The sequence below is a fragment of the Heterocephalus glaber genome, unplaced genomic scaffold, assembly GCF_053883595.1.
Source record: "Heterocephalus glaber isolate CG9 unplaced genomic scaffold, H.glaber_assembly_v1.0 deba00001543, whole genome shotgun sequence".
Lineage (NCBI taxonomy): Eukaryota > Metazoa > Chordata > Mammalia > Rodentia > Bathyergidae > Heterocephalus > Heterocephalus glaber.
The window spans coordinates 8,482,519-8,499,240 of NW_028258336.1; the positions used below are offsets into that span (position 1 = coordinate 8,482,519).

General features: G+C 35.4%; 1 protein-coding gene across 1 annotated transcript in view; it reads right to left on the bottom strand.

Moving 5' to 3' along the window:
• The window catches only part of Ndufaf2 (NADH:ubiquinone oxidoreductase complex assembly factor 2), a 198,520-nt gene that overhangs the window by 7,923 nt on the left and 173,875 nt on the right, over positions 1-16,722 (bottom strand). The window lies entirely within an intron of this gene.

Genomic DNA, 16,722 nt, shown 5'->3' on the forward strand with positions numbered 1-16,722 from the left:
TTCTATCTAGAAAGAACTATACCAAAAATATAATAAATCTATTTTACTACTGAATTTTAATGAATATAAGATGGTCACATTTAAGAAGCATCATTATTATATGCACCACTAAAAAAAGACAAGCAGTTAAACTTTATACATATCTTTGATTTCAGTAATGTTAAAATTTGAAAAGATGTGCATGTTAAAATCATGTCCTTTATCTTTATCGAGACTTTGGTATTAATATTATTTTTCAATGAATGAAAAATTGCAGTGTTCTTTTTGCTTATCTGTATTTCCTGTCATTCCCTGAAGAAAAATGTGAAAAAATTAGAATGTTAATGTAACTTAGTACTTACAATATTGACAAAAGCAAGTTATCACATGATTTTTGAACTTCAACACTGTAAAAAAATGACACTTAAATAGCAACATCTGGGGCTGGGGATTTACCTCAGTGGTTCTGGCGCCTGCCTCGCAAGCACAAGTTCCCGAGTTCGATCCCTGGTTACCCCCCCAAAAAGCAATATCTTCCTATCTAAATGTATGATGCAACCTCTGTTTCTAAAGTGGATTTCAAACAGTACAGTCCTTTACAAAGGTAAGCATTGATATTTAAAATAACATAAAATAATAATTTGAAGTTAAAAGGAAAAAACTCTTGTGGTTATAGTGTTACAGACACTGAGTTTTAAATGTGAAGATCAGCCCATCTACTGAAATTTCCTCCTGAAATACATATTTCTTTCTTGGAATTTTTACAATTTTTAGAGCAATTCTCTATGAGTAGTTTATTTAATAACCACAGTAACTATAAGTCTAGGGGTAGTTGTTACAGATGAGGGTGAAAGTAGAGAAATCAGGCTTTGCCTTTCCTACATCATACAGAATTTTTCAACGAGGCCATTTTACACAAAGGAAATCCTTCATTATATTAATGGAAATAATGGAAGTAAACAAAAATACTTTTTTTGTATTTCCATAGACAAGTTTCTGGGTCTTTTTGGGAACATGATCCTTTTTTTTTGGTACTGGGGATTGAACTCAGGAGCTTGCGCTTGCAGGGCAGGCGGCGGAACCACTGAGCTAAATCCTAGGCCCCTGGAACATGATCTTTTGAGAAGAATGTTAAGGTTCAGGACCAGGTCAAATCTATACTAGTACCTGGTCTCAAGTACCAAAAAGCTACTCTGAAGTTGGTAAAGAGCTTGCTTGGTTTTAGGATAGTATCAGACACATCACCTGAAGCTGCACCAATGCCTACTTTATTTACTTCACCTCTGTTCACGCAGTCATACAGTTGATATACACTGATAACTTCAGAGTGAAAGGAAATAGAGCTTGGGGATGTGGCTCAGTGATAGAGCACTTGTCTGTCACACGCAAGGCCCTGGGTTCAATCCCTAGCACCTCAAAAAAGAAAAAGAAAAAAACAAGCAGAGATCTATTCTCTTGCCTTCATATATTTTTTAACATTAACTCTTCCAAGTCAGTCTCTTATAACAGCTATTTAGGCCAATGAAAAGCCAGTCTGAATAAGTTAATTATTTTGGCATGATGATGGATTAAACATTGCTGAGTTGAATAACATGGAGAGTATAATTTTTCCTAGAAAAATTATTTTACATTTTTAACTAATTGTTACCAGGCAGATCCCTGCTAACAACTTCCAGAAAAATTATACAGAATACAAATCTAGTTTTGTGAATACCTGGAATTTAAATTAAGAATTTAAGTAGGAATTTCAGACTCTTAAACTATCTCTTAAGAAAGTACTGTATTGTGGAAATTACCAATTTTTTTGTCCTGATATGATCATCAATTAACAGTATATTCCAGTGCATGTGTAGGGACAAACTAAAAGCAAGGTCTTTCTTCATAGTTTATATTTTAAAAACACATTCTTATTTATTATCTTACTTGCTATTTTTCTTCTTGTCAAATATTTTTCTCTATCTATAAAAAGATGATTCTGTGTTATTTTATCCCTTGCACTATGATTTACTTAACAAGTACCCCGACCATTTTTAATATTTCACTTCTTTACTTAAAAACTAACATTGTAATCAATCATCCATGTAGATAATTCTTAGACTCAGGATTCCAATCCCAAATCAACCTTTTTTCTAGCTGTGTGTCACCAAAGATGCCACGTCATGTTTTCAGTCTTAGTTTCATTATATGAAAAGGGAAATAAAGTTAATTCATTAATAGTTTTATATTTCTTAAGATTGCTGACTATGTGCTGCAAGATGATTATGCTTTTATAAAATTATGGCACCAAACGAAGTAACATTTTGCTCCATAGGTTGATAGATCTATATACATTACAGATTCTTGCATCTTCTAATGTAAGCCAAACATTACCATTGGTGTAATATATGAAAATATTAATCTTTTTATTTGTGACTGTGTATATATAAATATTAACACCTCAAATACTCATAACTATACTCTTAACATTGTTAGATCCTCTGAAACCTTCTCAATAGTGGTTAGGTACATGGGCTCTGAAGCCAGATGACTACTTATAAATCCCAGATTTTTTTTGGGGGGGGTACCAGGGATCAAACTTGGGACCTTGTGTTTGTGAGGCAGACAGCAGAACCACTGAACTAAATCCCCGGCCCTATAAATCCCAGTTTTGTCATTCACCAGCTGTGTGACCCAGGGAATGTTACTTAACCTCTCTATGTCTCAGTTTCCGGATGTGTAAAATGGAGATAACAACACTGTCTCAATGGGCATCTGTAAGTGTAAGTACAACAGAAGAAGCAATAGGTATATTTCAAAGTAGTAATTCATTATTCCATTCCATTAAAAAATAAGCATACCAAACTTCTACTCATTCTGCTTTGAAATGAGGAGAAGTGTCAATAAAATGTCATCTACTAGTTTTAGGCCAAGATGGAATAACCAGTATCAAACTAGTACTGCTTTCATAAAACAACTAGAGAACTGGGCAAAATGTATTAAACTTTTCAATGGGTACGGCAGGACTGTGATCCCTGAGAGGAAAGAAAAAAGATGGGATAAGCCCTAGGTCACCTCAGCTTTCTGTGTGGAGGTATATTATGGGCTGCTGCACAAGGTGGGGGAAACCAAGCAGAGGATGGGGGTCCCACGAACCTGAAGTAATAGAGATGGTTGTTTACAAAGGCTGAGGAAGATGAAATATGTTGGGTAGAATGCCAGAATACACCCAGAAAGTTCTAGAAATCTGCATTCAGGTCCACTTGAGTATTCTAGCTGAATATTAAGCTGTACATGTGTAAGGTGAGGTTACTTACACAAGGCCAGGAAGGACAACTTCTGGCTAAAGAATACTGGTGAGCTATAAGCTGAACAGCTCCTGGAGTTTGCACTGGACTAAGAGATGTTCAAGTTCTAGTCAGCCAGAGATCTCACTAAACACCAGGGGCATTCAGTATAAAGACCTCAGAAAGGTCATTCTGTAAGAGTAGGCTGGCATAAGAGAGTTCACTGTATACCTATGTTGTCCCCATATTGGAGCCACAAGCCTGATATTATTTAACTTCTTTAAAATAAAAATTAAAAATACAGTTTCTCTATTGTATTAGCCATATTTGAAGTATTTAACAGCCAACTATTGTAAAGCATAGAAACAACACTTTTCTATCGCTGTAGAAACTTCTACTGGACTGCACTGTCTTACATCCACCCTAACAAAAAATAAGCTTCCAAGTTTGAGTTGATTCACCTATCAATTAATGATCCTCTAGATCAAAACTCAATCAATACAGACCCAGAAATGACTGAAATGAGTGAATTAATAAATAAGAACTTTAACATAGCTACTATAAAAGTGTTCAAAGATCTAAAGGAAAAATGATCATAAAGAAGAAAGAAATGAAAATTATTGAAAAGAACCAAGTGGAACTTCAGAGGTGAAAAACGATTAATGGTGTGCTTAACAGCAGATTAGACACTGCAGAAGAAAAGAAGTGAATCTGAAAACAAGGCAACGGAAAATATACAAACTGAAGCAAGAGTTGTTTTTTTTTAAGCTTAAAAAGTGAACAGTTTCAGTGAGCTGTGGTACAATATCGAGTAGTCTAACATACAGGTGACTGGAGTCACAAAAGAATAAATAATAACTAAAAATATCCAAACAGGTAAAAATAAAAATCTGCATATATAAGAAGCTCAACAGACCCTAAACAGGATAATCTTAAAACCAAATTACATCAAAATCAAACTGATAAAAACTAATGATAAAGAGAAAATTTGAAAATAAAAAAACTCCACACAGAAAAACTACATATTTATGTAAATCAAAGATAAAAAATAGCACATAGTTCACATTAGAAACAGTGCAAACTATAAGACATTGGAATGACTTTAAAGTGCTTAAAGAAAAGAAACACTGCCAACTTAGAATCACATATCCAGTGAAAATATCCTTCAAAAATTAATGCATAGAAAAGAATATTTTCAGACAAACAAAAGCTGAATTTGTCACAAGCAAACCTGTGCTACAAGAAACATTAAAGAAGTACTTCAGTTCATGAAAAATGATACAGATGGCAACTTGACAATACTCAATAGAGCAGCACCGAAGATTATCAAAACAAAGGACATAATTGCAGAGAAACACACCAGTCTTTTGGGTACTCTGCTGTGTAATGGACGCCATAGAACTCCGCCCATCCACTCGAAGTTCCCTGAATACATAAGGGGCATGACACTATTGCCAAGGATTTTGAAGCTCACTGTCACTGTCTCCTCCCAAGAGGAGTTCTCAAGCTCTGCTAGCCTGGTTCAGGAACAACACAGCCTGAAAGGTAAGAGGTCAGTTATTTCTATATGCAACCTTCAAATGGATAGCAGTCTGCCTTGTTACCTCCCATCTAACAAATAGCTTCTTTTTACCAAAATGTCCATATGTAGACTTACATCACTGTCCTGTCTCCCCTGACTTGAGATTTCAAATAATATATCAACAGTGGTCCTTCTTATCCTTCTGAAGCTGACTGAGCCTCATGGAGTTGACAAAAAGTGATGTAGAAGATCATCCTCATTCTAGGAAAATCACATAAAGAGTCCCCTATAGTGAAGTATTGAAAGATATGATTCTCCGCTGATCTCATGGAAGAAGAGAAAGAAACCATAGTAACAAGGGAAAAAAGTATGAGCTGTATCAAAATCTTTGTCAAAACATTCGCTACATGTGTTTATGAATGGCTAGCGTTTCATAATTGTTTTCATTTCAATAGGCAGTACAGGTGTTCAGTTGGAGCCAATCAGTTTAGTTCTGAGTTATTTACAGAGCCTTGATACTGGAAACCAGACAGATTCATCAGTATGTACTGTTCAAATATATACATTTTCTATGTCAAAATTATAACATTAGTAATTACTGTGAAGGACTGAAAAGAGATTTTTTTTTAAAAGAAGTTCTGAATGCCTTCAACAAATTCATTACTTTTTTCATAACACAGACATGTTAATGGCTATTTATTATGTATTATTATGGATGGTATATAAAATGCCCCTCCAAAAGTCTCATTATGTAAGCCTTGATTGCTAATGGGCTTCTGGATAATGAGGTCTCTAACTTCATCAGTGGATCATAATTTGATGGCATTGTTGTGGGTGGTAATAGAAACTTAGGAGTTGGGGCCTACTTGGAGGAAGTAGGTCACTAGGGGTATGTGCCTTTCCAGAGTGTATCTTTTCTTGGGCTTTTTCTTTTTCTTTCTCTGCTTCCTCACTGCTATTAGGTGAACAGCTTTGCTCTACCAAGCCCTTCCACTATGATGTTCTCAGGCCCACAGCAATGGAACCAGCCTATCATGGACTGAAATCTCTGGAAGTGTGAGCCAAAATAAATCTTTCCTCCTTTAAGTTGTGGATGTCAGATACATTTTCCCAGCAACAGAAAGGTGACTGATACATTATTCAGTGATGTGAAGTACAGCCCTCAAAAGATTGTAGTTCAAGTCTTTTCCAATGCCATTACTTTTCTAAGACCCCTATGTAAATTTTTTTGGTAGATGTACAGTTGTTGCAAATTTCTATGTGTGGCAATGCCAAAAAGCTTTTAAAGTTTTTTTTTTTAATAAAAAGTTTCAAATGTGTAATCTAATATGCTGATTTACAGCTCACTCACAGACATCAGGCATAATATAATTAGCACAGTTATCCCACTCCTATCATATAGTCCCTTATGTGAATTCCTAGTACATCTGAATTTACCACAGTGGTAATGAATTCTGCTTTCATATGCAGTAATGGCTGTGGGAGATGTTAGACAACAGAAATGGATATTTAGACTATAAAAGGAAGTAAAATAAATGGCAGATTAGAAGTGTAGGTCTCTGCAATAATACACTGGAAGACAGAAAGGATAATAAAGCAATGCAAACTGGGTCTAGAAACTGCACTCCAAAATCTGAGTAAACGGTGAGAACTGACAACTTCTCATTGATAAAGCTATCATGACCAGATGAAAGTTCAGATTACTTCATGAATTCTGGGGAAAGGGAAGGGCTGAGAAAAGTTATCTTAAGAGTTTTCTATTTCAAGTAACCAAGTTGTTCTGTGACTCTGGGGTTAAATTGGACCAAACTTGTAGGAATGACCTACTGGAATTGAATACTTAGATGTAGGCCTAAGTATATATTTTAGGACATTATTCAGTAAACATTTTAGGAATATTATTCCTTATTACACATACACCTAGTAAACAAGCAAAATAAAAATTATGAAAATTATACATTATCATTATTATTAATTTATGTAAAATATCATTAATATTTTTATTTTGTGTGTTTGTGTAGGAGGGGTATATAAATAAAACTGAATAACTGTTTTCACGATGTCATGCAAGGTCCCAATTCTCTAATCAAATTTTTATTTTAAAAAGACTCAAATGCCCAGTGTAGTGGTACATCCCAGCACTTGAGAGGCTGAGACACAAAGATCATTATGATTTTGAGGCACAAAGATCATTATGATTTTGAGGCACAAAGATCATTATGATTTTGAGGCCAGCCTGGGCTACATAGTAAGTTCAAGGCAAGCCTGAACTACATAGCAAGATGTTGTTTCAAAAAAAACCCAAAACCAACCAACCAAATGAAAACATTCAACCTACCCAATTGAGAATGATCATGTCAAGGAGTGTTTCAGTAATGCTTTATATATACATGCATATGATGATGGTGTTGTGATATTCATGTTAGATATAAATTTCCATGATAATAGATTTCAAAATTATTACCTTTTAGTGCTGGGGATTGAACCCACGGTCTCATACATGCTAAGTACATGCTCACTATCACTAACCTATATTCCTAACCATATAGTTTTTATATTGATAGACAAAGAAATGGAATAAAACTAATAATGTTCAGCACTTTATTAGGGAATTTTAAAGATTACTTTGAAAGTGCTATGAATCTAGAGAAAAATTCAAACCTATAAGGCTGAATACATAAATAAAGATCATATTCTTATTCTTCTTTGATGTTTGGCTCCTCTGTAGTTTAGTAATTATAAACAGTCTCCATTTAGCTTCAAGTACTTGAGAATTCTAAGTATATCATATATAAGTATATTTGAACAAGTTCAAAACACATTATACTTCTCTATTTCGGTTTTGATTAAAATTTCTATAAAAGTAATAAAGAAGTAAAAAATAAAGTATAATAAAAATACCAGAAATCTAAATATGGTTTAAAATAAATTCAACAGTTTTTCATTGTTAGAAAGTTCACTATATAAAAAAGCAAGTAAAACTAAGGAGTTAGTTTTAGGCTAATATCACTGATCTTCTATGGGAACAAAAGTGTGGTTCATTTTATAAAATTCAAATTATATTACACATGAAAAATGGGAACCTGAATTTATAAAATGTTATAATTTAAAATAATATCTTTGATATATAGAAGCTAGATATATGCTTTCAAAATGCACATATGATAAAGATACAATGAAACTTTGTTCTTAGAGAAACAGATCGACTTTCTACAATAAATTTCTAAATGAATTCTCCCAAATCTGTAGTCTTACTTACCAGACAAATGCTAAATATAGGATAAGTTTGAGCTTGACGGTTCCATTAATTTCTTTCCATAATTTATACATTCTATTAAATAATTTTTATTTTCATGAATAGTTACCATTTAAAAGATTCATTATATACCAGCGACCAGCTGGCAGAAGGTGAGGACCTCAGCCTGCCACGTGGAGCCCCTCTCCATCCCACCCTCACCCCACCCCCAGCCACTAGCTTAGCCAGGCCGGTGGAGAAGGATCTTGGCCACCAGCAGCACCTGCCCTCACCCTTGCCTCTGGCCTCCTGGCTGTGCCTCGACCTGGTTCCACACTACAGAGGTACGGGGGCTCATAAAGGGCATTGTCCTGAGCTCCAGAAGATAGAGCAGAAATGAACAACAGAAAGAGGGCCTCTCTCAGGCTCCTTGATGAAAACTGAAGCCTACTGGAAAAGTGAAGAGAATCTCTGCAATAAAGGCACACCATTAGTTACTGGTTGATTTCTTGATAGCAGCCATTCTTTGTGGGGTGAGGTGGAATCTCAGTGTTGTTTTCATCTGCATCTCTCGAATGACCAGTGATGTTGAACATTTTTTCATATATTTATTTGCTGTTTTTACTTCTTTGTCTGAGAGATGTCTGTTCATATCGGATGCCCATTTTTGAACTGGGTGTTTGAATTTGGGGGATCTGATTTTTTTCAATTCTTTACATATTCTAGATGGTAGACCTTTGTCTGAGGTACAGCTGCTAAAAATTTCTTCCCATATTGTAGGTTGTCTCTTAGCTCTGTTGGTGGTTTCTCTTGCAGTGAAGAAGCTTTTTAATACGATGAGATCCCAACTGACGATTGTTTGTGTTAGCTCCCGTGCTACTGAAGATTTGTTCATAAAGTCTTTTCCTATGCCAATGTCATTGAGCGTTCTACCTAACTTATCTTCCAGCAAGTTTAGTGTTTCTGTCTTGATATTTAGCTCTTTAATCCACTTCGATCTTAGTTTAGCGAACGATGATTGGTATGGGTCTAGTTTTAATCTTTGGCAGGTTGAGATCAAGTTTTTCCAACACCATTTATTAAATAGGCTATCTTTCCTCCAATGAGGGTGGTTGGCTCCTTTGTCAAAGATGAGGTGGCTGAGTATGTCTGGAGTTGTTTCTGCATCTTCTAATCTATTCCATTGATCTTTGGGTCTGGTTCTTTGCCAGTACCATGCTTTTATCACAGTAGCCTTGTAGTATAGTTTCAAGTTGGGGATTGTGATACCTCCAGCCATGTCTCTGCTGCCTAGAATTGCTTTTGCTATTCTAGGTTTCTTCTGGTTCCAAATGAATTTTTGGATTGTTTTCTCTAGTTCTATGAAGTATACTGTTGGAATTTCAATCGGTATTGCATTAAATCTATATAGCAGTTTTGGAAATATGGCCATTTTCACTATATTGATTCTTTCTACCCAGGAACAAGGGATATCTTTCCATTTTCTTATATCCTCTTTGATCTCCTTCTTCAGAGTGCTGTAGTTTTCAGTGTAGAGGTCTTTTGCTTCCTTTGTTAGGTTGATTCCTAGATATTTCTTTTTTTTAGGTGCTATTGTAAAAGGAATTATTTCCCAAATTTCTCTCTCAGTGGGTCTGCTATTTGCATATAAGAAGGCTATTGTTTTTTGAGTGTTGACTTTATATCCAGCTACTCTACTGAATCTGTTATTTAGGTCTAGAAGACCTTTGACCGAGTTTTTTGGGTCTTCTATGTAAAGTATCATATCATCAGCAAATAATGACAGTTTAACTTCTTCCTTTCCTATCTTTATTCCTATAAAGTGTGGAGAGAAAGGAACCCTTCTCCATTGTTGGTGGGAGTGTAGACTGGTGCAACTACTGTGGAAATCAGTATGGAGATACCTCAAAGAACTAGAACAAGAGGTCCCATTTGACCCAGCTATTCCCCTGCTGGGTATCTTCCCAAAAGAATTAAAAGAATCATACCATAGCGATATATGTGCACCCATGTTTATAGCGGCACAGTTTATAATAGCAAAAGCTTAGAAACAGCCCAAGTGCCCATCAACTGGAAACTGGATAAAGAAGATGTGGTTTTTTTATAAAATGGAGTAGTTCTCAGCCATAAAGAATGAGAAACTAGAGTCATTTTATAGCTAAATGGATGCATACTGAGGCCATACTCTTAAGTGAAATAAATAGGACACACGTGTAAATACCGAATAGTTTCTCCAGTGTGAGAAACTGAAAGTTTAAATAAGGATGAAAACGATTAAAATGAGTAACTGATAATTTGAAATAGGAAAAGGTCCAAAGGTGTACGGGTGGCGGGAGGGGAAGGGGAAAGGGAAGAAGGGAAAGGAAAAATTATGAGAAAGAAAAAAAAATGGAAACAAAATCTATGTACGTGGGGAAGGGTGGTGGGGGTTAAGGGCGCATAAGTAATGGGGGAAAAAATAGGAACTAAGATACATCATGTTCAGGTACAAACATCCAATGATAAATGTAAATGTATTGTATACCGAAAATGTACTAATTAATATATAAATTAAAAAAAAAATTTAAGCAGAGAAGTTAAAGAAGAAATGGTAGTCAACCTACATAATAACATATTATTAAATCATTAAAATGCTTTAAAATAAATATGCTTAAAATAAATGCTTAATAAATGGTTAATAAATATGCTTAAAATAAATATGTAGAAATATTTATGATTCAAGATCATGATTTATATCATGATTCAAGATTCAAGCAAATAGTACCCACCACTAATATTTAGTAAATATTTCTATAAGCTAAATTCTGTGATAGATGAGTTACATGTATTTTTTAATTTTCACACCAGTACTATACGTAAGATACAAAGCTTTCCATTTTATGGATATGGATACTGAATCTGAGAGTTTAAGTAGCTTTTTCAGGGTTACATGTATAGCAAATGTCAGAGAAACTATCCAAATTCAGGTAAATCTGACACTAACAGCCCCCTCTTAACCATTTACATACTAAGATTCTAGATAGATTCTCCCCAACCTCCTCTATTAGGTAGACCCAAAGGCCATCTGATTTCCATGGTGTATCAAATATTTCCATTTATAATAACTGCTTGTTAATCATGTCACTTCCCATTAAAATGTGGGCTTCCTAAAGAGAGACATTGTGTGTACATATTGATAGTACTGTCTCAAAAATTGAGTATTTAATAGGAGTAATTACTTTTTGAATGATAAATGTCAAATGGGAAAATGAATAGGGATATATATTTTTTAGTCTTGTGGTTCACAGGCATAAGGAGAACCATATTAAATGAACTACTTTCTTGTGAGATAAAGGAAAGGCAAATGCACATTACTATCTTCATGACACTTTCCTCATGCTTCTGAATACAACACAAGATAGCAGGATCTGGTGTCACTAAGCAAACAGAGACTACTTGGGAGACTGCTGTATCTTACAGAACTAGGTTTAGGGCACAAAGTAAAAGTGATTCAATTATAACAAGAATGTCATAAATGTTCTCTCTATTGAAAGGGTGCTATCTCAACTAAGCCCTAAATCAACTAGCCAATGCCAGAGAGTAAGAGAAAAAAATTCTGGGCTAAAAAAAAATAGCACATGCAATTTTCCTGAGGTATGAAAGAATGTGATAAACTTGAGATAGTGAGGAAAGAGAACAAATGGGAAAAGATAAACAAGATTCTAAGAAGAAATGGTTTGCAAGGCCTCACAGAGTCATTACAGGACATTTAAAGGATTTTGGATTTGCTCATAAAGTGAATAAAAAGGCACTCAGTGGGTTTAAGTAGAGAATGGCTATATTTAGAATTGTTTTGGAGAAGAACACTCTATCCACCTGTGAGAAGTCTTGGAATTAGAATATCACTGTAGGAGTCTGGAGGATACAGCAATGGCCAAGGCACAAAGAGATGGTCCCATGTCCTGGGGCAAGAGAAAAATGGGATTTTTAGGACAAACAATTGCCAGGATTCAGTGGTTCATTGGACAGAGGTACTGAGGGCAATGGGGGAATTAAGAATGACACAATCCTCCTGATTCCTAGTTTTGCAGTAGTTGCTACTGAGTTACATTTTGAAACTCCCTTAGTCACTCTCTATTTCTCTATGAGTATTTATTCCAATACAATGAATGTTTAATTTTACCAACTTGATTTTCAATCAAAGCAACTCTATGGATTTCCACAACAACCTTTAATATTTATTGAATTCTAAATTCATGACAGCACTCCTCCAAGTTGTCTTATAAAAGCTCTTGGTCCCCATTTTACATATGAAAAGTCTGAGACAAAGAATTTAGTTAACTTTCTATGACGTTCATACACAATGAGTATTTAAAATAAAATAATACACTAAAATGTAAAAAAATAAAGGCACACCAGACCACCATACTTGGTAAGTTAGAGAGATCATCACCTCCCATCGGAACCTGGACTATCTTCATGGGAAGGGCAGGGGAACCTGCAGTAGAAACTTGCAGAGTTCAACCCTGAAGGAGGACAGGGAGCTCAACTTGGGACTTGAAGTCAGAAATCTGCCTGAATCTCACGGGTCTGCTGGCTTGCTGAGACTCATTGACTTGTATCTGCACACTGCTGCCCACGTTGTCTACTGTGACAGCAGAGACATACCCTGAAGGAGGCCCTTCATTTTTATTTTTTATTTGTTATTTTCAAAATTATTATTTTTTGCTCTTTTTAATTTTAATTTTTTTCCTACTCTTTGTAAATTTTTATTTTTCTCTTCTTTTTTTTTCTTTCTTTTCTCTTTTCTTTCCCTCTTTCTCTCACTTACTCTCTCACTGTCCCATATTGTTCTTCATCTCCCTTTTTGTTTCTGTTCTGGCCCTAATTCAGATTTTTCCTTTATTTCTCTTCCTTCTCTTTTTCCTTCTCTTGATTGTCATTAGTTTTAAAGGAAAGTAAATAGTTTCTAGCCTCCCTATTGCTGTTGTTCTGTCCTTGTCTTTGTTCTTTCACTCTGTCTTTTCCTCTTGTCTTTAGCAGTTTCTTAGAATTTGTGTGATCATCCTGTGTCCTCTGGCCTCACTGCTAACCTTCCCCTATCCTTCTATCTAACTATCCCTCACTCCCCAACTCCTTCTAACTCCCTATCCCTAAGGGTAAGGTTGCTATATGAAGACTTTATTCACTACAAACATGTTGGGTACTTCCTCGATTTTGATTAAATTCACACAGTTAAAGGCAAAAGATTAATAACTGCCACAAATAGTCATTTTCTAAGCTGTGCTTGATGCTATGGTGTTGCTTATTTTATCACTTGGGCTAAGATGTTCTGATTGATCTAATCAGTGGTCCTTCCTGGTATAATGAAAATGAGATAGCCTCAGAGTTATTAGAGACTCAAAACCTAAAGACTAGCTGTATCTGAAAGACACCTCTGAGTAGCAATCATTCCATAAGGGTTCTAAATACAAGCAACAAAGATACTTACAATAAGCAATTTTGAAGTATCAACCCAGGAATTAAACCAAGGACAGTACCAAAAACAAAAATAAGAAGACATTTAAGCAAGGCACAAACTCAGACTTCCACCCCACCAAAAGCAAATTCTGAGGGAGATGAGGTGGAAAAGTCTGATAATCAACCACCTGGATACCCTGAACTAATAGCACAGGAAGAAACAAAACAGATGAATGAGGCTCTAGAAAAATTCAAAAGAGAAATAATTTCCCAGATAACTACAGAGATAGTGAGCAGAGTGAAAGACCTGATTAGAGGCTCTAGAACGGAAACATAAAAAAATAGATGAGCTCAGAACCATGCTGGAAGCTATGAATGCCCAGCATAAGAAAGAAATGGAAACCATGATTGCCCAACATAAGAAATGGAATCCATGAAACAGATTCAAACAGATACCCAGCAGATTAAAAACCCTATGGAAAGTATACACAACAAACTGAGCCAATCTGAAGACAGAATATCAGATATAGAAGAGAGGATTGTGGTTAAGGACCATGAAAACAGAGATTTTTTAAAAAGAGTAAACAGAGGCTGGAGATTTAACTCAGTGGTTTCGCCGCCTGCTGTGCAAGCACAAGGACCCGAGTTCGATCCCTGGTACCAAAAAAGAAAAAAAAAATAGTAAACAGATCTCTTCAAAATAGTAAGGGACCATGAGAAATCAATCCAGCAGCTGGTAGATGATGCAAAGTATAACATAAGACTGATAGGAGTCCATGAAAAAACAGGAGAAAGTACAATTGACATAAAAAAAAAAACCTGTTCACAGAAGTAATAGTAGAAAACTTCCCAGACAGAGGAAAAGAATTGGACATACAGATAAGTGAGGCATATAGAACTCCAACTAGCCTTGATCAAAAAAAACTACCCCTAGACATATAATAGTCAAGATCCCAGAAACTCAACAGAAGAACAAAATCCTACAGGCACTTAGAGAAAAGAAGCAAATCACCTACAAAGGAAAGCCCATCAGAATCATGGCAGACTTCTCACCACAAACACTCAAGTCAAGGAGAGCCTGGAGTGAAGTATTTCAAGCCCTAAAAGAAAATAACTTCCAACTAGACTGCTGTACCCTGCAAAATTATCTTTCAAAATTGATGGGGAAATTAGATACATCCACAACAAAGAACACATGAGAAATTTCATGAACACCAAACCAGCACTCCAAACACTTCTAAACAATATCCTAGAAAAAGACAATGAAGGTCACAACTCCAGCAGGCCCAACAGAGCAAACCCACCAGGCAAGGAAACAAATTAAAGGGAAAAGGGTAAAAATAAAAAAATAAAAGAGCCAACAACAGCAAAACATCACGACAAGGATGAATCAATATCTATTAATTATAACTATCAATGTTAATGGCCTCATTTCACCAATCAAAAGAAACAGACTGACAGAATGGATTAAGAAGCAAAATCCAACAATATGCTATACACAAGAAAAACACCTAACTCAAAAAGAAATTCATAGACTGAAAGTAAAAGGATGGAAAAGAGTTCTCCATGCAACAGGAATCCAGAAAAAAGCAGGTAGCAATCTTATTTGCAGACAAAGTAGATTTCAAACCAAAACTAATTAAGAGAGACAAAGATGGTCACTACATCCTTGTGAAGAGAACAATCCAAGAGGAAGAGGTGACAATCATAAATATATATGCACCAAATACGAATGCCCCCAACTATACAAAATAAATATTAATGGAGATGAAAAACCAAATAAGCACTAATACAATTGTAGTGGGGGACTTCAATACCCCACTATCACAAATAGGCAGATCATCTAGACAAAAAATTAATAGCAAAATTCTAGAACTGAACCAAGCTATTGAACAAATGGACTTAATGGATGTTTACAGAGTGTTCCACCCCACAAAATCAGAATACACATTCTTTTAAGCTGCACATGAGTCATTCTCCAAAATAGACCACATGCTAGCTCACAGGACATGTCTAAGTAAATGCAAAAGAAATGAATTTACCCCCTGTATATTATCAGACCATAGTGCAATAATATTGGAGGTCAATAACATAAGAAACCGCAAAACTCCCACAAACACATGGAAATTGAATAACACCCTCCTGAACAACCGATGGGTCCCAGAGGAAATTAAAGAAGAAATTAGACAGTTTCTACAAGTAAATGGTAATGTCAGTACAATATACAGGAATTTGTGGGACACAATGAAAGCAGTTCTATGAGGGAAATTCATAGCAGTGAATGCCTATATTAGGAAAACAGAGAGAACGCAGATAAATAACCTAATGCAGAACCTCAAGCTCCTAGAAAAAGAAGAACATAACAAACCCAAAGCTCATAGAAGAAAGGAAATTATAAAGATCAGAGCAGAAATCAATGCAATGGAGACTAAGAGAACAATACAAAAAATCAATGAATCAAAGAGTTGGTTTTTTGAAACAATAAATAAAATCGATAAACGTTTAGCCAACCTTATCAAAAAAAGGAAAGAAAATGCTCAAATCCATGCAATTAAGAATGAAAAAGGTGAAGTCACAACAGACCCAGCAGAAATCCAGAGGATCATCAATACCTACTTTGAGAACCTGTACTCTAATAAAATGGAAAACACAGAAGAAATGGAAAAATTCCTAGGTACATAGGAATTGCCAAAGTTAAATGAAGAAGATATAGAAATTTTAAACACCCCAATAACAATGAGTGTAATTGAAAATGTAATAAAAAATTTACCAACAAAGAAAAGCCCATGTCCTGATGGCTTCACTGCTGAATTCTACAAGACATTTAAAGAAGAACAATCGCTATTACTCTTTAAACTCATCAAGGAAATTGAAAGGGAAGCAAGGCTCCCAAATTCATTCCTGGAAGCAAGTGCTACTTTTGATTCCAAAACCAGGGAAAGACCCAACCAAAAAAGAGAACTTCAGGCCAATCTCCCTAATGAACACAGATGCAAAAATCCTCAACAAGATACTGGCAAACAGAATACAGAGGATCGTCAAGAAGATCATAAACCCCGACCAAGTCAGATTTATCCCAGGGATGCAAGGATGGTTCAACATAGGCAAATCAATAAATGTAATAGACTATATTGATAGAGCCAAGGAAAAAAACGATATGATCCTCTCAATAGATGCAGAAAAAGCATCTGACAATATCCAACACGCATTCATGATGAAAACCCTACAGAAAATTGGAATAGATGGTCTTTACCTCAAGCTAATAAAGGCTATCTATGAAAAAC